A 22,484-nucleotide genomic window follows, 5' to 3' on the forward strand; every position below is an offset into this window, starting at 1 on the left:
TATACAGATGTCTGCAAAAAGAATGTTCTAAGCAAAAGGAACAAGAGAAAAAGATTTGATAATGGAAGATGCTTGACATTTCTGATAGCTCATTGAAAAAATGAGCTCCATGTGTCTATGTGACTCATTGCTTCCTCCATCAGTATATATTGGCATCAAATCTTTGTTTTCCACTGAGAAATTTATAACTTAATCAGAAACCAGTTTTTCTGGTTTCATCAAGAAATGAAAGCAGAATTTGAAATTCTTTACTTGTATACCAGAGTTTTCTGATTTTCTGCAGGGCAAATCTTGAAGCATTTGATTAACATTAAAGCAAATATTTCACCTTTTTTTTAGAAAAAGAGAGAAAAGGAAAGTCAGCCCCAAGAATGCTTTTTAATAACAGATTTTATTCATGATTTGCCTTATTTGGAAGCAATATTTGGCCACATTGATGTGTTTTGTGTGTGTGTGTGTGTGTGTGTGTGTTCCCTATTTCTTAACATATATATATCACATGTGAAATATGTGTGTATACACATACATGTATACATATATGTATGTATTTACTGAAACTCATACATATATGTGTATGTATATACATATATACACACACATGCATATATATGTATGTATTTACTCAAACTCAAAGTCTATCACTGCAAGAGTATGTACATTTGTGGTCAAGCTCCTCCCTTTTGAAGAGAATGTTGGAGGTAGTGCACTATTTAAATCTAATGTTACTGAAGCATTTTCACGGTCTGGAATTAAGAATGGCAAAGCCCGAAAGTCTCTGCAAGCAGAAAGCTGCAGATAACTAGAATTTAAAAAAACAAACAAAAGTTTTTTTGAACATTAATCAGGTGAACTTAGAATCAAAACATAAGCTCATTATAGTTTTTCTTGCTGACATTGCTAGCATCTGTGTCATAGTCCTTCTTAATGGTAACTTATTTGATTTGAGAACAACAAAAATTATGTTACATGAATTTAACTACTCGACATGGAAAATTTGATGATAACTATAATTCCCAACACAAGCCCCCCTTAATCGGACAAGTGAGCAATGAGAGGGTTGATTGCCATTTTCTGACTCAACCTTTTTAAGTCAGGGTGTTCCCTATTTCTTAACATCAAAATTAAGATAAATGTTTAAGTAATTCTTGAGCAAGTGTTTTACACATCAAAATCCAGTTATCTTCCTTCCTTCCTTCCTTCCTTCTTCCTTCCTTCCCTCTTCCTACCTTCTCTCCCTTCCCTCCTCTTTCTCTCCTTTTTGTGAATAAATGTTGCTTTCTCATTGTTTGCTATAAAGCACATTAAAATTTACTGTTAAAATCTGCATAACTTATAATTGTGTCAGTTTTTAAGGAAATGACTATTTGTTGTTTGTATGAAAAAGCAAGATTGAAAGATGCAATTATTTGTAGAAATTGATTTTACATTTTGTCTCTGAAAAGAAATCAATTTTCCATTCAGTAGAATACATCGTATACAATTTTTGTGCATATGTGTGTTTATATGCAGTTTCCTGGGAACAAATCTGTGACTTTCACCAAATTCTCAAATGCCTTTCAAAGGAACCACCCCCCCAAAAAAAGTCAAGGCCGACTGTCTTAAACTAAACATGAGTTCTGCTCTGAAAATAGTTCTTCCCCTCCTGCTCATTCCAGTAGAGTCTGTTAATTTGCTTAAACTTCACAGATCTCAGCATTGAGATACGTTCCCACTGCTACTTCCTAACCATCCCCACCCACCATTTTGTACCATGTTTATTCTCTCAGCATCACTGTCCTCCACCAACTTCCTTTTACATCTTTTCATTTGCTAAAAACTTCATGACCTAATTCAGTTTTCTTCTCTATTCCATGTTTTGCCATTGTTGCCAGAAAGTTGAGCATACAAGTGGGCAATATATTCAAAAGGGGACTTGAAACATTCCTTTATTTCCATAATTTCATTCCCCACTCTTCTAGCTCTGCTACCCACATCCCATGGATAAGTACTGACTGTTCCTTTGCCATCACTTGAAATGTTCATGTCTGATTTCCTAAATTTAAATATTACAATCTAATAGCCACAAGGTCTCCCTTCTAATCCCCTCACTTGGCTACTTAGATAATACCTGTAGCTGCAAACAGTCCAATGGTTACAGCAAGTACTCTGGACTCAGAGACTCTAGACTTAATAGCAATTCTGCCATGTTCAAAATGTAAGAACATGAGCAAGTTTCTTAATCTCTCTAAACTTCTGCTTTTTTCTTTTGGAAATAATAGTTGTTGTTGAGAGGGTATTATAAACCATAACATTTAGCGTGACGCTACTGAGGAAGCATACAATCATAGTCCTTTTTATGAGTGTTTGACCTTACCAAGATCTCTATTCACTTCACTTTTCTAATTTTTTCTTTATTAACCCACAGACACACACAAAAACTGTATTACTTACTATGCTATTGTTAGGACAGTGCAGCTCCTCAGAGAATAACATTATGAATGAATTCATAAATGTACACTACGATAAATTTAATGCCTCTAGACTCTATGGGACCCACAGCCACCCAACAGCTTCATTTCCTGGTCATATTTTCTCTTTTTTCCTAAAACAGTTATTACAAACACACTCTACCATTCTCAAACACCAAGCCTTATCTCCTGACTTCTCAGGCATTGCAATCTATGTATTTTTCTCTCACTTCTGCTGTCCTACTCCACTAACTTTATTAGCATTGAATCATGCACAGTTCTTTCCTGCCCAAATGAAAACAAACTACTCCTCAAAATTAATCCCATCTTTCCTCCTTGAGTTGTAGCCTTATTTCTGTCCTTTTTCCATAAAAAGTTCTTGAAAGAGTTGTCTAAACACACAATCTATATTTTCTCACTTCCCATTTACTCTTCAATATAATTTGCACCCACACCAGACAATTGAACTCTTGCCAATGTTACTTGCTGTAATAGAAGCTTGACATTTTCACAGCAATTGACATTTTGACCTCTAGATATTTTTTCTTGAATGTTTTTTCCCTTGAGTTTTTGTATATAACAGCTTTATTGAGATGTAATTCACATGCCATGAACTTCATCCTTTTACAGAATACAATTCAATGTTTTTTGTATATTCACAAAGTTCTGCATCAATTACCATTACCTAATTTCAGAATATTTTATCATTCCCAGAAAGAAACTCTGTCCCATTCACCATCACTCCCTACTTTTTCTTCTCCTGGCAATCATTAATCTACTTTCTGCCTCTGTAGATTCACCTATTCTGTTCCTTTCATATATACGGCATCATGCGTGTGGCCTTTTGTGTTCAGCTAAAGCAGCATGTATCAAAACTTTTTATGGCTGATAATATCCCATTACATGGGTATATCACATGGTGTTTATCCATTAATTAATGATGTGCACTGAGTGTTTCCACTTTTTGCTTCCTATAAACAATACTGCTATGAACTGCTATTTAGTTACAAGTTTTTATGCAAAAACGTTTTCAATTCTCTTTGGGTATATACCTATAAGTGGAATTATTGGGATATGTGGTCAACCTACATGCAATTTTTAAGGCAATCCCAAACTGTTTTCCAGAGTGGCTACACCAACAATGCATGAGGGCTCCAATTTCTCCACACCCTTGATAACATTTGCTATTGTCCATCCTTTTTAATTATAGCCTTCCTATTTGGTATGAAGTGGTATTTCATTGTGGTTTGAATTTGCATTTCCCTAATTGCTAATGATGTTGAGCATCTTTTCATGCATTTATTAGCTATTTGTATGTCTTCTTTGGAGAAACAGCTATTCTTCCCTTGACTTTTATATAATCATAATCTATTGGTTTTTCTCTCTCCTGTGTAGGATCCTCTTCCTCTCCCATTACTTACTTTAAATATTGATATTTTTTAAATTAAATTATTTTATTGTTGTTCAGTTACAGTTTGTATTTTCTCCCCACCCCCTCCAAGCCCACCTCCCCCCCTTGCTTTCACCCTTCCCCTTGGTTTTGTCTATCTGTTTTTTATACTAGCTCCTGAAAACCCTTCTCCCGGCTGTCCCCTCTCCCCTCCCCTCTGGCTATTGTTAGATTGTTCTTAATTTCAATGACTCTGGTTATATTTTGTTTGCTTTTTCCTTTTGTTAATTATGTTCCAGTTAAAGGTGAGATCATATGGTATTTGTACCTCACCACCTGGCTTTTTTCACTTAGCATAATGCTCTCCAGTTCCATCCATGCTGTTGCAAAGGGTATAAGCTCCTCCTAAATATTGATATTTCTCATTATTCTGCTCCTGATCCTATCCCTGGTTACCTCATCCACCCCAGACATTCATTAAATCTAAAAATCATAATGCCTAAATCTCTACCTCCTGTTCAGTCCTCTCTTTTGAGATCCAGGTTTGGTTATCCTACTGTCTACTCTACATCTTCATCTTCATATCCTATAAATTTCTAAAATTGAACACAGCTAAATCTGAATTCATTGTTCTCTACCTAAACCTTAAGCTATTTCTCCCGAGATGAATTGTCCAACCATTCAACAAATTACTGAAGCCAAAATTCCTTCTATCCTCTTCTCTTTCCATAAACCCACATATCTAAAATATCCAAGTTCACCTTATTCTGTCTCTTAAATTCTTCTCTAGATAGGGTCCTTCACCCTTTTCCTATTATCGGTGTTCTAAGTCAGACCTGAACTAATAACAAAGGCCTCTAGTCCTTCCCCACTGGTCTTCTCATAGCAAACACTATGTCCTTTGAGATCACACCCTTCATTACTTTTGCTCTGAATTAGTGTAGCCTTAAACCCCTTAAAACTACTTCAGCACCTTCTGCCAATATGAACAGAGGTTGACATGTTTAACAACTACATTTCCCCATCTACCTTCAAGCTGGGTTTTCCATTCAGAATTTCCCAGCAGAATTATCTTCCAGGTTATAGAACTGTAGTAAATATGATAAAGGGGCAGTCACACAGCTCTTCTGAAAGCACTGGCAGGAAAGAAAATTGGTTATCCTGTGGCAGCTTTCATGGATATTCTTGTGCAATGGCTCTTGACTTTGGTTGTGCCTCACCTGCAGAGTTTTTTTGTTTTATTTTTTACACTTTGACTCAGCCTTGCTTGAGGTCAATTAAATACAGTCTCTGGAAATACAAGCCAAGCACTGTACCTTGTAAAGCATTCCAAGTAATGATGATGTCCAGTCAGATTTGAGAAAAATTACTCTGATGTCCACCTGGCTCCTAACTTTCTGGTTGCCAAGCCCGAGCCCTGGTGGCAGCAGTGCTGCCTCATTCAGCAGTTTTCCTGAGTGTGATCAACGCAGCATGGCTCTTGAGCAGGAGATGGTGACCACAAACACAGCAATTCTTTGGCCAGCCAGCATGACAGTGTGACTTGTGCAATTAGTGTGACTTGTGCTATTAGTGTGACAGTGTGACTTGTTTCTGGAAGCTCAGACTACAGCCAGCTTCTTCAGACCTTCCAAGTCTCTACGTTGCTTAACACCTTGTAATATAATCCCTTTCTGATGAAACTGGCTAGAGATTCTTCTGCTGTCTGCTACTGAACCCTGGCCAATACAGCTCTCTAAAAATCAAATCTGACCATGTCACATTCCTGCTTTAAATAATTAAACAGATAACCCTTGTTCTTACATTAAATCTAAAATGTCTTTCAATGGCTTACAAAGTCTTTTGTGATCTGGCAGCTGCCTTTATTTAAGACATGTTAGAAATATGTATTAAAGGTATTTTAGAAATGCATACTTTCATTAAGAAGTTGTACCTGCAAGAATTTATTTAAAAAAATATCTGAATATATGGGCAATACATTGTATACACAAATATACATCACTGCATTATTACTATTGTAAAACTTGTAAACAACTTAACTATCAATCAATAGGACTTTAGTAAGAAGAGTTATGGTATACTCATATAGTGAAATAATTTTCATTCATTAAAAGAATTTCCAGGAGTTAGTCTTATAACTTCTTAAACTTTATTCTCATCTCTCCATTTTTTCACAAGAATATGTATATGTCTATCTGAAAAAAAAATTAAGAAATTTTTAGTGTAGGAGGAAAAGTTTTATGTTTATAATAGATAAATTAAATCAGATGAACAACCTCCTTATAGAAGAATGCCTTGACAACTATAAATTCTTCCTGGGTAAGTTAATGGACATCTGCTTCTCCACTGACAGTCCATCTCCTCTTGAGCAAGCCACTGTAGACATTGTGTTAGCATTCTGGTGGAGAAAAGGTGAAAGAAACTATTGTAAGGGCATGGAGGAACACAATTACCTTGCAAACAGTGTTTATATGCCTCACCTGCAGGTTAAAAGTAAAAAAAAAAAGAGATCCCTAAACAAAGGCAGAGGTGAAAGCAGACTTAAGGGAATTAGGAGAAATGATCAATAATTCTCCTTTTGCTTCCTTTGTCTCCTTCTTGAATAGCATGTGTTACACCAAAAGGGAAGGAAATGTGGTATTGCCTGATGCACATACTAACAAAAAAATTATCAAAATACATTCTTAGTACCAGTCCTGGTTGGTGTGGTTCAGTGGACTGAACACCATCCTGCAAAAAAAAGGGTTGTTGGTTTGATTCCCAGTCAGGACACATGCCTGGGTTGTGGGCCAGGTGCCCAGGAGGGAGCACTCCAGAGGCAATCACACATTGATGTTTCTCTCCCTCTCTTTCTCCCTCCCTTCCCCTCTCTTTAAAAAACTAATAAAATATTTAAATAAATATATACATATATATCTCCAGTACCAAACAAGCATCAGGAGCTATAGTAGGAGTTTTGGATAATAGAAAAATAGCATTACAGCCCCACGGAGTTCCTCACCTGGTTCCTTCAATAATCCTGTGTGATGGGGATTCCTGCATTGTCACTTCACAGGCAGGGAAGCTGGGGCTCTGGAAAAGTAAATTCGTTGCTCAGGCAGGATAATTCATAAATGGCAGGCCAGGTGACTGAGTCAGCTTTCTCTATTCATCTATGTTTTTTATTTATAGCAGCTTTATTTATTTTTAAATTTTATTTTATTTTATTGTGGTAAGAACACTTTACATGAGATTTACCTCTTAACAAATTTTAATTATACAACACATTATTGTTAAACATAAGTGCAATGTTGTAGGGCAGATCTCCAGAGCTTATCCATCTTGCTTAACTGAAACTATATGCCTATTGATTAGTAATTCCCTACTTCCCCATCTCCCCAGCCCCTAACAACCACCTTCCCATTAACTGATTCAATGAGTCTGACTATATTACATACCTTGTATAAGTGGAAACATGAGTGCTTGTCTTTCTGTCACTAGCTTCTTGTTTCACTTAACACAATGTTCCCATGGTTCATCTGTGTTGATACATTCTTCAGAATTTCCTTTCATTAGGCTAAAATATACCACCTTTTCTTTATCCGTTCATCTGTCAAAGGACATTTAGGCTGTTTGCATATCTTGGCTATTTTGAATAGTGCTACAATAAACATGGGAGTGCTGATATATCTTTAAGATCATGATTTCAATTCTTTTGGATAAGTACTCAGCAGTAGATATGCTAGGTCATATGGTAATTCTACTTCTTATTTTTTGAGGAACTTCCATACTCTTTTCCATAGAGGCTGCATCAGAGGTGACAGACTTGTGTATTGAAACCTATAAAACATTGATGAAAGATTTTTAAAAAGACAAATAAATGAAAAGATAGTTCATCTTGGTGAATTCATATTGTCACCATACCTATTCTACCCCAAATCCCAATGGCATGGCACTTTTACAGAAATACAAAAAAAAAAAAACAGTTCTATATTCACATGGAACCACAAATACAACACAAATAGCCTAATCTATTCTGAGAAAGAGAAACAAAACAGGGGACATCACACTTCCTTATTTCAAAACATATTACATAAGCCCTGAAATAAAAATCCAGAGAAACATTCCAGGTCTCCATGCCAGGTCTGCAAGTGGGCTAGGTGGAGGGTTTGGAGGGAGGATGCAAGAGAAGGAGGGGGGTAGCTGAGGGGAGGGAGTAACAAAGAAGGAGACTCAGGCAGTAGCATGAAAACTAGAAGGCCCCATTAATCGCTTCTTATAAAAGCAAATTTGGAGGTAAACATGCCTTTTACAAGCAAAATTAGTGTTTAACATACTGTCTTTGTGTGCACACATGCATTCTTTTGCTGAAAAAAGAATAAACTTTTCTGTTGGCTCTGGGTAAGGCAATTCTAAACAGGACTCCCAGGTGTCACTGTCTTTCTCTTCTTCCTGCCAATGTATATGGGGGCCTTTCCATACTGATCATTTTTAATTGAAAAATTCAAGTTATAATAAATTTATACTTTAAAAATATGAAGCTTTTGCAGAAGTGGATAGTAAATACTTAAAAAAAAAGAACATTCTCAGCTTCAATTGGTTCCCCGCTCTACCCTGACTGTTTTCTCTAAAGGTGGCTCTGGGGAACATTAGCATTGTCTCCCACAGTGAGACATCCATGCTCAAAGCAGAGCCTTCCTTCTCTATTTTTAGGAATCGATTTTAAGGAAATGCACATTGGTACATTATATTATTTATATTATTGATGATAATTTTTAAATGGGGAGCAAAATACCCATCAATAAAAGTATTCTTACATAAATCATGGAAGAGCCAGAACTCAGAACAATAAGCAGCTGAAAAAAAGGAAGTAGATTTAGAACAGTAATGTTAGAAATAGCCCCCAGCATCCCTTCTTTATTAGAGTCCTGGTGCCTGTCTGGAAAGTAGCTTAGGTTTGGGAAGTTCTGGGAAATTCCTTAGTACCATAAATAGTTAACAAGAGTCCTCTTCAACTCTCATCATTGCAGGGAACTGCAGAAAGTAAAGTGACAATGCACCAGACAACATAAAAAGTAAATGACTCACATGGATTGAAGGAGGCCAACAGAATGAAGCCATGCTCGTAAGACACTTAAGTTGTTTTTGCTACTGCCTCTGATTCAATCCGGACATCCAAAATTTTCATGCTCTCTTCGTTCCTGCTATCAGCTCAAAGGCTGATCTGAAATCAATCATTTATAGCTTAATAGGATGTGTTTCAGAGCCAAGGTAGATCTGGCTGAATAACTCAGGAGCCTCTTCCCAGAAGCTCCTGGACTAGAGAACTCCATGTTGCTAAAGTATTTAATATACTTGTGTAGCAGAATTGCTCTCTGCTATTTCCACTATTTTAAATATTTTTATTACAAGAATATGGTTTTCTGCCTCAAAAGGTCAATTGTGTTTTTGTAGACCAGCATTGCAAGATAATAATTCATTTTTAGTGTCATTCAGTGGGGGGGGATGTGATCCAAGTTTCAGAATTACTAATACCCATACATACTTTTAGAAAAGCAATCTGTTTCTAAATTTTGAATTACTTGGATGGTAAATCAGAAACTAAAGATAGTTAAACACCACAAACTATTCTTGGAGAGACATGTTTGCCTCTGGAGCAGGGGTCTTAGTATCGTTGCTGAAGTTAATGGAAATCACTGAGTTCATGACATAGATCTACAAAATAAAAGTGACACAGGAAATCATTTAGGGGTGTGGAGAATGGACTGGAAAGGATAGAGGTGGAAGCAAGCAAATTTGAAATCTCCTGATGTGTACAAGTCACTAAACTGAATATTTTATACATCTAACCTCACTTATTCATCATGACAATAACCTGCCATAGATATTGATATGCACTTCATAGATGAGAGAACTAAGGCTCAAGGGAATAAAACATGTCTCCCAGTTTTATATTGCTATTAAATATCAGTGCTAATTTGAGGGAAGAGAGAGTACAGAACAAATTTATGGCATCCTAGGAAGTAAGATCAATTACTTTGATTATCCTCTCCCTAGAACAGTACTTCCAACTTGGCTGATCACTGGAATCACCTGCAGCTCTTTTCAAAATACCTAATCCAGTACTCTACATCACAATAATTCTGATGATAAGTCAGGTTTGGGAACCTCTGCTGTCATCCAGATGATCTTCTAGTCCTTTTAACAGAAAAGAAACTAAGTCCATGAGATGATTAATTCAGCATTAGACCTATTAAATTTGAGACAATGGCAGGGCACCCAGTAGGATCTCTGCATAGTTTAGCTGAAGATAGGAGAACAGAGCTGGGAAGAAATGTCAGAACTAGAAGAATAAATTTTGGATCTATCTGCATGGAGGTGATATTTGGGATCATGAAAGTTCTTCCAGGAAGAAACAAAAAGGAAAGAAAGAGAGGCGGAAGGCAAAGCTTTAATAAATATCCACAGAGAGAGAATGGGAGAAGGAAGGAACAAGTGGACATGATTGAATAGTACAGTATTTAGACAGAAGCAGAACCAGGAAGATAAACTGCCACAGAAGCCAAATGAGTGGAGTGTAATTCTTTCATCATCAAGGGTAACATGCACTAAAAAAAAAAAATTGGATTCAACAAATGAAAAGTCTGATGGGTTCTGAGACTATTATCTGGAGAGAGGGCAAAAAATAAGGAGTTGATGAAGTTGTTGACACAAAAGAAAGGAAGCAGATACAGTGTTTGGCAGAGTTTGGCTATGAAAAAAAAGGGAAAAAACAGTAGCAGCATCTGGACCAGCAAGGTCAATGAAAGATATTTTTTATTCTGTTTTTCTTTAGAGAGTAGGGAAGGGAGGGAGAGAAACATCAATGTGAGAGAGAAACATCAATTGGTTGCCTCTTGTACATGCCCCAAAAAGGGGCTGAACTTGAAACCCAGGCATGTGCATTGATCAAGAATCGAGGGAAGTGTACTCCATTTATAGGAGAAAGGTCTGGGTGTGTGTCTCAGATATAAAAGACTGAGACCTCTCCAGACTGCCGATCAGGGCTCCACACCCTGGATGCCATCCCTGAAAAATGAGGCCACCTTGGAATAAAAGAGCTTATGCTCTTCTTCTTCTATCAGCTGAGCCAAGACTTTGGTCCCATTTGGGTTTGGGGTCAGCTTATCCAAGGCACTGAAGACACATGTACTCTCTTATTGTCCTCTCCTTTACATGTGGTCTGCAGATATGAGGGAAGATGTGAGATTCAAGTTTGCTATTTGTTTTATTGATGGGGTGGGGGTGCTGAAGATGGCAGGACTTCAGACCTCTGGGCCATGTGCACGAGTCCAGCCTCCCAGAGTACTTCCAGTTGAGGTCTGGCCCAGGTCAAGTTAGCAAATGTAACTTCACTCCCCCCCCCCCAATTTCATTACTTGTTGCTTGCATATATCCCATATTGGGAATGTTGAGTTTGGTCAACATTTCCCTTCTATTACTACCAGAATGATCCTTTCTCTAATTTTAGGCAAGTCCATTTACTCACACTTTGAATTTTATGCCCCCTGCTTTCCTATATACATTTCTTTTTCTTCTGCCATAGCCTGTTGATTATCCCTCTTTTTCCTATATTTTCATCTCCTCTCTCTCAACTATATCCTTTTTATTATTAAAACTTTCCAAGCCTCTCTTAAAATTCTAAAAGCCATCCATAGGCCATGCCCTCAGGTTACCATCTATCTCTCACCTCTCCGTCAAAGCCAGATTTCTCAGTAGAGAGGTCTGACCTCATTGGTCTTATGTTGCCATCAACCTCTCTAACCTTTCCAACTGGCTCCCAGCCCATTACTCTACTGAAGAACCCCGTGGTTCTAATTAGGGTCAACCTACCTTGAGCCTGATTCAGTTGGCATTTTCATTTTTCATACTAACTGATCTCATAAGAATGTTCAATATCATTAGTCATTCCCTCACTCTAGAAATTCTTTCCTTGGCCTAAGTTACAGAATCCACATTCCCCTGTTTCATTTTATTGTATTTTATCTTGTTTATTTCTTCTTAATCTTCCTTTCTTATCCATATTCCTTCATTTGGCTATAGTATTTGGCCACCGGTGGCATCATTTCCAAGCCCTTCTCTCTCTCCAAGTGGTCTTTTCTATGGCTGTAGATTAAATGACTATCTATATATATGTATTAATGACCTTCATTGTATTTACTTGCTCCAGTTCTATCCTCTGACCTCTAGTCCTAGAAACCCAACTTCTTACTTAAAATCTCTGTGGTATAAAAACATCCCATGTTCATCATGCCCCCAAATGAACTCAAGATCTCCCATTCCAAACCTGGTTTTCTTACAGTGTTGCTTCTTTCAGTGAATGTCATTTGTACAATCCAGAAATGTATGGGTTGGAAAGCTCTCCAAGACCGTGGCCTAGGTAAACACAGCTTACCTCCTCTCACAACCACATCAAAATTAGAACCTAATTATAGAACAACTATCACTCAGAACTGGCAGAAATGGAATTGAATGTCCTACAACCACAGAATTAAAGAAGAAACACATTCATTCAGACTGATAGGAGTGGGGGAGATGAAGAAATGCAGAGACATGAAACAGGCTCGTCCCACACACGCATATGGTGGATAAAAATCAGAAGGGATAGCTCAGGTATGAGAGGTCTCAGCCCCACACCGGGTCCCCAGCCAAGGGTCCCAGTGCCAGAAAGATAAGTCCCTGTGCTTCTGGCTGTCAAAATCAGTGGAGATTGAGTCGATGGAAGAAATGTCTAGAGTTCCAGGCAGTTCCTCTTAAAGGGCTCACACACGGACTTACTCAGACTCCCTTCCTCTGAGCTCCAGCACCAGGGCAGCAGCTTAAAAGGCACCAGTGGTATATGGGAGGAACTGAAGTGTCTGGCTTCAGAGGAAGAGCTAGAGGACAGCTTTCTCCAAGACAGAACTGGTGGCAGAGGCCATGGCTTCTCTTCTAAGCCCTCCCCCAATAGAGTCACTGAGCTCCATCAACCTGGCTCACACTGTTTTCTCCACCCTGGAGATTCACTGAGACTCCACCTTATCCAATTTATGGGCCCACCTAAGTGGTTAATGGTGGTGTCTCTATACGAATGACTTGTCTTGACACATGCTCCTGATCTTCCTAAATCCTTTCAAACAAGCAGCAGCTAGCCTCAGTGAACCCTAGTACCTTACTAAGCAGCCCAAGGCCTGGCACTAGCAGCAGTTTGTCTTGATTCATAGCCTGGCCTTGCTAGGGAACCTCCAAGCCCAGCACAAGTAGCAGACAGCTGCAGATCTCTTTATAGTTTATGCCATGTGGCTCAGACAGAATGCAAGCAGGCACCAGAGCCCTGCTGAAAGAAGCCCTGCTGAAAGAAGCCCTGCTCTGTGGGGTGGGCCCCCACACAGCTCCATGGAGGTCCTCCGTGGATTGTGGAGGTTGGTGGTCAGTGGTCACAGACAGTCCTTGCAGATGACTGGCCTGGGTAAATCCCTCCCATTGACCTCCCAATAGCAATCCATTCTCAGCTAAAAGTGGTGAGTGTACTCAGACCACACAGAGGGTGCCCGTTGAATACCAGCTTGGGTGATAGGGGTGGTTCTGCCACTGGACCCCACAGGATATCTACTACATTAGGCCATGATACCAAGACAGGGAGCCATAGAATCTCTACCCAAAACATAGAAACAAACAGAGGGGATAGCAAAATGAGGAGACAAAGAAACATAGCCCAAATGAAAAAGCAGAACAAAACTCCAGAAAAAGAACTAAACAAAATGAAGATAAGCAATCTTTCAAATGCCAAGTTCAAAACACCGGGTATAAGTGTGTTCAAGAAACTTAGTGAGGGCCTCAACAGCATAAAAAAGATCCAGTCAGAAATGAATTATACCACTAAGTGAAATAAAGAACAATTTACAGGGAATCAACAGTAAAGTGGGTAAAGCTGAGAATCAAATCACTGATTTGGAACATACGGAAGCAAAAAAAAAAAAACCCAATCAGAATAACAAAAAGAAAAAAGAATTCAAAAAAAGAAATGAGGGCAATATAAGAAGCAACAATGACAACTTCACGCATAACATTTGCATCATAGAGGTGCCAGAAGGCAAAGAGAAAGAGCAAGAAATTGGAACTCTATTTGAAAAAATAATGAAAGAAAACTTCCCTAATTTGGTGAAGGAAATAGACATGCAAGTCCAGGAAGCACAGAGAGTACCAAACAAAATGGATGCAAAGAGGCCCACATCAAGAAACACCACAATCAAAATGCCAAATGTTAAAGACAAAAAGAGAATCCTCAAAGCAGCCGAAGAAAAGCAGGTAATTACCTACAAGGGAGTTCCCATAAGACTGTCAGTTGACTTCTCAAAAAAATCTTTGCAGGGTATGCAGGCTAGAAGGCACTGGCAAAGAATATTAAAAATGATGAAAAGCAAATACCTACAGCCAAGATTGCTCTACCTAAAAAAATTATCATTTAGAATCGACAGGTAGATAAAGAGCTTCCTGGACAAGAAAAATTAAAGGAATTTATCATCCCCAAACCATTATTACATGAAATGTTAAAGGGATTTGTTTAAGAAAAATAACATCAAAACTATGAACAATAAAACAGCAATAAATCTATCAACAATTGAATCTAAAAAACAAACTAAGCAAACAAGCAGAACAGAAATGGCATTATAAATAGGATAACAGTTTGATGACAGCCAGATGGGAGGGGTGCTGGGGGAATAAGGGAAAGGTGAAAGGAGTAAAAAGCACAAATTGGTAGTTACAGAATAGTCACAGGGATGTAAAGTACAGTATAGGGAATGAAGAAGCCAAAGAATGTATATACATGACCCAGGGACAAGAACACAGGTATAGGGATTGCCTGAGGGAGTGGGGGCTGCTGGGTGGAGAGTGGCATAGTAGGAAAAATTGTGACAACAGTAATAGTATAATCAATAAAATGTAATTTAAAAATAAAATAAAAATTAACTGTGTGGGTCATACTTAAAGCTCCATATCTAATTCATCTATAAGCCCTGAGATATTGCCTGAACATCTCTGAAATTCATCTATTTCTTTTCATTCCCACAACTACCATCTCAGAACGAACTGTTATCAACTTTCCCCTACACTGCTGTACTTAGTCCGTTATTGGTTTCCCTACATCTATCTTGACTCTTTCCAATTGGTTCTCTACACTATAATCAACATGATATTTAAACAATGATTCTGTCATCCTCTACTTAAAATTCTTTAGTATTTTCCAAGGCTCTTAGGATCTTACTAGGCCTTACCTTTCCAGTTCTACCTCGTACACTCTCCCTTGGATTGCTCAAAAGAGATTACACTGACCTGCTTGCTTTTGCTCACTGTCTTTCCTCTCCCTGGAATCTCTCTCTCTCTCTCTCTCTCCCTCTCCCTCTCTCTCTCTCTCTCTCTCTCTCTCTCTCTCTCTCTCTCTCTCTCTCTCTCTCTCTCTCTCTCCCACACACACACACACACACAACTTCTCTTAGTTGACTCTAAGTCATACTTCCTAAGCACCCACACGAATAAATTCTTACTAGAAACCTTCACTAACCTACCCTCTTTTGACCTGTTCCCCTCCCCATTATACCTCCTCATAGCACATTGCATCTTTTCTGTACAGCTTTATCACAGTGTATAATTTTACATTTATTTGAGATTATATGACTCTTCCCCTCTGACTATATTGTAAACTCCCTGAGATAGGGATCTTGGCCCATAGTAACCACAAATATTTATTGGATTCAATATGTTAAATTTGACCAAGGGGCTATAAACCAGATTCAGTTTAAAGTTTAAAAATCAAAGTTCAGGATCAAGTTGAGATCCAACTACAGAAGAGGTGGTCCTTGGTTCTGTAGCACACATTTAATGCTTCACAGATGTGCAAGTGAGACAGTCTGCCTCAAAAAAAGGGGAGAAAAAGGAGACATCCTACCCTCTCAAACTGTTATAAAAATTAAGGTATGCATGGGAAAGGGTTTTACAAACTTTAATAGCCATTGTTTATAGATTTTGTTTAAGCCTATGTAGGGTGATATAAGATTAAGGAAGGCAGAGAAAGTCTTTTATTTCCCAGCTCCAACCCCAGTGTATAGAGCAGTGTCTGGCATGTAGTAGATGCTCACTAATTGCTTGTCAATGGGTTAAACGGTTATCCCTCATATTAAACTAAGCTAAATTTAATGGAGTATTTTGTTGAATGAGGGAATCCTATTCTCTGAACTGTCAGGCTGTCCTTAAAGGAATTTAAGTTAAAGGCTCTAAAAAATAAGATAGAGTCACATATATAATATAGTTTTTTAAAACTTAAGATGGTAGAACACACGAATGATCCTTTTAAGATAACTTTAAGACCTATATCCCTAGTTAATTCCTATTCATCCTTGAAATCAACGTGGGTATCAGCTACAGAAAGCCTCTCTTGACCTCCAGTGTGAGAGAAGTACTCATCATACCCCCCAACGGATACAGGCACCACACCCTGAACTTCTCTAGCACTGTAGAAATATCCCTTTCATAGCACTTTTCTTATTGTTTTAAAATTTAGATGTCTTTTCTACCAATCTCTAACTTCCATTAGGTCAATGAAAAGGTCTTCTTTTCCTAATGGTTGCTATTCTAACACAGTATCTGACACTTAGTAGATGCTAAATAAGTTTTAGTTGAAGTGGACTGAATTTTTTAAGACTTTCATTGATGGTATCAATTTTATAACCTGATTCACCCATGCATTAACTTCCAGACAGTTCTGCAGCTAATCCTTGTTCATACCTGGAAGAGATGATAACATATCATTTCATAAAGACTTTCTGGACCACTTTCAAGGTACCAAATGTTATTTTAAAAGAATTCTGATCAATAGTAGTTTAAATTAGATATCAGAAAATCCAATGCATACATAAGTGTTTGCAGTATTTATATAAAGTTAAACTCAACAGTTTTTTTATTTCCTTTCCTTCATTTAGCATGACATTTTATCTGATCTTCCTGAACTGCTGGGCAAAGCAAATGCATTTCTATGAGAGCCCACATTCCCCTGCTTCTGCCAACAGGTGTTTCAGCTTCTTCATTCTATGTACACTTTCCTTACTTACTCTATTACCAAATCAAGAATTCTTTATTAAAGAATTTACTGTGATTGCTGTAAAGACTGGATCTACTTAAACAAATAAGGCTCTCTGGATTACATACAGAATTAAAACTGGAGGCCCAACTCTCCCCGGTATTGTATAATGTGTGGCCAATAGATAGTATGCTGGTGTTTTCTTTCCTGTATCTTCACTCAGCTCTGACATTAGAGGCGGGGCATATCCAAGGAATACATTATTATATTCACAATTCTAGTATTTCAAACACAAAGGAAAATCCCACTCTTAGAAAATATAGCTGAATTTTTCCATTCCAAATATGACATACCAACATAAGCCCATATATTCCAGATTACTTTATTTAGTAAATACATAACTTATGTTACCCATCTGTGCAACTGCCATATATTTATAAAGCACTGAAATTCACAGGAAACTCTCTTAGAGAAACAAACGATAAAAAAGTATACTAATGTTTGATTTATTTCTTTGAGTAGATACCTCCTCAGGAGAAAATACACTGTACTGTCTTCAAGACATGTGGCTTACCATTGGGGAAGAAGAGTGAGGGTGAAGATAAAATCATTTTTCTGTCTCGATCTGGCAATCTAGATATATTTGCAAAAATATTTGTGATTCTCATTTTTTTTTAAAGTTGGCTTTGCCATGTACTAACTTGAAATTCTCCTGATATTGCTTCATTTTTTCTTTTCCCAAGAATTTTGAATTATATGTTGCTACACACACACACACACACACACACACACACACACACACATTTTATTTCCCTGGTTGATTTCAAATGTATTCATTATCTCCCTCTCCCACATCACTTGCCCCAATGGAATGAATATTCTTTTGAATTAACCAGCAGAACATCCCCAACTATTACTGCTCTGCAGCAGCCCCTGCTGGTAAAAGACATCATCCAATTTATCTCTGTCTTAGCTGGGCTAATCAGATCTGATGATTCATTCCCAGTTAACGACACCACAGTCTGGCCACAAGTGACCTGGAGGTTCGGGGGACCTTGGACCAGGGCTGCCTACCATCTGCAAGGTAGAACAGTCCCTTTCAGTGTGGAAAGAGAACGTCAGAGGAATGTGTGAGTTTTGTGAGTCTTTATTGTCCTTGTTTGTAGAACACATAAGAAAAAAAGAGATTTGAAACTGTTTGTGACTAAAATGATAAAAGGAAATCAATACAGCAAAGCATAGACCACCTGAAAATCTTCAGTTGAAGCACAAGTTGTGACATGATGTCAAAGAGGCATTCTTTTCACAGAGAAGGCTGGTGTTAAATTATGCTATTGCTGACTGCTCTTCCAAGGACTGTTGATAGATGTTTAGGAAAGGAAAATCTTCCTTTCTGGTTGACCTTAAAAGCTGTCTTACCTCAGGCCTTAAACGTTTAAATGTGAACATAAAACATTTTTTCTTAATCCCAGAAAAAAATTTTTTCAACCTGTTCTCTTTAGTTGTGGCTTATCATCTGCCCATATGTATGGAAAAAAAAATATATGGGTATATGTAGAAATAGATAGATGTATAGATATATTAATTTTCAGCTAAAGAATAAGTGCAGTTATCACTCAGGATGACAGAACTAGAGTGGAAAACACCCAGATGATTGCAATTTGTTTTGCCATGCACCCATGAAAACTCCCTGTAGTGGAAAGAAAATAGCGCAGGCAGGTTATAATAATAGAATATATCTATTTTTCCACACATTTATCATTATATTTAAGCCAATCTTCCCAAACAGTGTAAAATGTATACATTTGGAGTAAGGATACAATTTTCCCAGGATGGAGTTGAATGGTGGGGGGTGGGGGAGAAGCTGCAGAACTAATCCACGTGAACATGAGTCATGCAACAGAACTCCAAGACATTGACTGAGAGAAATAAAAGGAACAAGAACAATGGAGGACAGGAAACAGGACACAGAAGACAAACCAATTTAAAGATTGGGAGTATGTGGCTATTTTGGTATCAGAAACTCTATCTTTAAAAGGAAGGGTGAATGAATAAGCCTAAAACAATGGGAAATACATTATATTTTGTACCAATCCCACCAGGAACAGCATCCCTTCAAAAGAGTAACCTCAGGGCTACATCTAATTAACATTTGATACATAATGTGACTTCATTCAATAGCAAATAACACCACCAGGTGTGCCAGTTACCAAGAGGCCAAACGAAGTATTCCAGATGTATCTGGTTGTGATGTTTGCAGTATTCTCACTTGGCAGTATCACGCAATGGGCAAAGCAAGGTCCCCAAGGCCAGCAAAGCATGAATGGTGACAGTTGTGCTATTTTATTGAAACAGAACCATCCAATGTCTTTATTTTTCTATTTAAAAACCAAAGTTGACCTGAAAGAGCCATCTTGATATAACAAAGCAACAAAATCCAGCCTGATATAATAGAAGCCTCTCAGGCAAAGCTGCTAATAGTTGTACCTGTTAAAGAAAATAAAGAAAAATAAATCAAAACAACTCTCTATGTTCCCTCAGTACAGAAGATAAACTTTCAAGTGGTGACAAGGAACTTTGACTTACAGCAAACCTTGACTTAAAGAATCAGTGTGCAGATGAGAAACTGTTAAGTCATCTGACCTTCGTTTGTACTCTATTTGGCAGACACTCACAAAAATACTACCCAAGAAATATCACTCTCATAAAGCAATACAAAAAAAGTCACTAATGTATTACCATATCTGGCAAGGGGAAGGCTCTAGAATTTATTGATTGTTAATGAATTACCAATAGTAGGAGTATATTTATATGCTTTTGTGCAAAAAAAAAAAGTAAGGTTTCATTATGCCAATGGGCATAAGCTCCTTTGACAACCTTCTTGGAAGTGATTATAAAAAAGTGACAGTATCTTGGGGGAAATGTCACAAGGGTCTGGCTTATTAAATTTTGTAAATCATAAGACTTGTCTGCAAATGCAGAGCACTACAGCTGATTTAGTTGTTGGCCTAGAAACTCTGCTGTTAGGACCATTAAACAGGTCCAGAGTTTAAGTTGCACAGTAAATTATACTCATAAGAAACAGACGGAAATTTCACCTCATGTTTTCTGTCTCTAAAGTGCAAACCCGTGGTGCTGCAGCAGCCCTGGGAGGCGGAATCGGATTTTCACGGTGAGGCATCAGCTTTGTGCACCATGATGAAGACCACCTGAGGCTGCTATGGAATTCTGTGAATTTTACCATCAAAAATGGAGAACTAAATCAAGTTAGGCTTTTCCTAGTTGACAATTCTTCACAGCTGGAATAGATAGAACCAATACTCTTTTTAGATTATGCCAGCTTTTAAAGTCAATTTCAAGAAATAGCTATTAGTAGAAACAATGGCAATGCAGTTGATCATTTAAAAATAAAGGATTGTCATTTTGAGGGTTTTTTTCTTAAAAGAAATAATAAATCACCTATGGCTACTATGACTGAAACATCTCTTAGAGGTCACAAATAAACCAGGCCAAAAAGAAAATAAAGTCATATGTCAAAGAGACCTGATCCAATTAATTATTCTTTGTAGTAATTTCATCATGGTACTTTCTGATTTTTTTTTCCCCTGTTGATATGTAAACTGTTCACTGGTAATTTGGAGCCTACTCAGTTATTTAATGATATATTAATTTTTAAATGAAATTTTCCATGCAAGATTACACTTTGAAAGTTTCTAATGGCTAAGTTATAAATAGCTATTTCATATTTGGGAAAATTCATTTTTTGAAGTGTAGAAACTAAAAGAAAATATATTGGAGTATGTAATATAATGTTATTGTGTTTACATTTTGAAAAAACCTTTACATTCTATAATTGTTGCATAAAAATATTTAATTGGCTAAAATTATATAAAATTGTCCCTGTTACACTCTTACAATATGGCAACATGCCTTTAAGTTATATAAAAAAAACTATGCTATTTGACATCATTTCTAGGATGGAGCCCTACACATTTGTAGATACTCAATAAATGTTGGCCTATGAAAAGCATGATTCTACCCATTCTATGGGTAGAAAGTCCTGACTTAGTCTTCCATGGTAAAATAACACAAGCCAATTAACTTAGGCAATTTATATCTATAAAGCCCATTTCATGAAAAAAAAATTGTCAGTCACTTACCAAGCTCTTCCTATTGCCCCCCAAGACTCTGCATACCTAGTGTTTCACAGTGTAATACAATAGAACATAGGTTGCTTGTTTATTAAATTTTTACCCATTTTTATGGCAAGATATACAAATCTAGTTTGAAAGATGTGATTAAAATGTGGTTTGATATCAATAGAAGAAAAAGGCAGAAATCAATATTGGGAGAACTAATAAAGATAAATGTTCTCTGATTCACCAGGGAAGAAATAATGGATGAAAAATTGAATATGATTCAGCAGTGTAACACTGTCACCAAAAGGCAAATGCTGTATTGGATTGTATTAATAGACATATCATGTAAAACAAGCAATGTAATTTTTCAGCAGTGGCTGTTCTCAATACTATTGTTTAGGACAAAATTAGAAAAGTGCCTGTACTTTGGGGCACCATCAGTGCACAAAGTGTTGTATCAGTTCACAAGAGAACAAAAAACAAGCAGAAAAAAATAATTAATATAGATATAAATTGACTGATAGATGGGCAGGCTATCAAGCACAAGGTTTAGAAAACCAGGTTTGTTTTCAAGGATTGAAAGGACTAAGTCTTGTTCAGTCAAAAGCAAAGTCAACTAAGGGAGAACATAGTTGCTGTAAAACCAAATGCATAAAGGGAAAAAGTCTAAAAGGAAGATAGGGACGAGTTGCTTTTCTTAGGCAGCAATATAACCAACAATAAATGATTCCAGTTGTTTCAGACAATGATTTACATTAAAAAGAAAGAAAATTTCTTTTTATAGGCAGGCTTGCAGTAATTCAATATGCCTGGGATCCCAGTCATTGGATGCATTAAAAATAATCAGCATACGCAGCCTTTCAAAAGTGATTTGGATTAATGAGTACATGGCTGAAGACACCTTCAAACACTTACAGCTGTTGTGTTGTCCATATAATATATCTAGCCAGATCATTGACTAAAAGGGCAAAATTGAAAGAAACAGCTAGAGAAATTCAGCTTGAAGTAATAGACTCCAAAAATCACTAAATCTCTACTTTGTCAAAAATAAATTATCTCAGAATAAAAAGGGAAAATTAGCTATTTTATTGAGAACTTGCTATATACCTGTGTCCTGTATTTTTGACATGTAAAATTCCATTTACTACACAATCATGAGAGCTTTATACTTCATTATTAGGTCTATTTTATAGAAGAGAAAATGAGGTATAGGGAGGTTAAGTCATTTTACCCAAAACATCCCACTTTTAGGATTGTGAATGCTAGCATCCTAGCTGCAGGGTATAGTAAGCTAATATGAACGCTCAGTTACCTAGGAACATACCACAAAGTTGATGGGACCTAAATAAAATAAGTTATGATGGCAGCTTAAGAATCACTATAATTACAATTGGTGACTAAAGATATAACATTTTGATGCAGAAAAAAAAATTTAT

This window comes from Phyllostomus hastatus, unplaced genomic scaffold (genome assembly GCF_019186645.2).
Source record: "Phyllostomus hastatus isolate PE091 unplaced genomic scaffold, TTU_PhHast_1.1 phas_contig_29, whole genome shotgun sequence".
Lineage (NCBI taxonomy): Eukaryota > Metazoa > Chordata > Mammalia > Chiroptera > Phyllostomidae > Phyllostomus > Phyllostomus hastatus.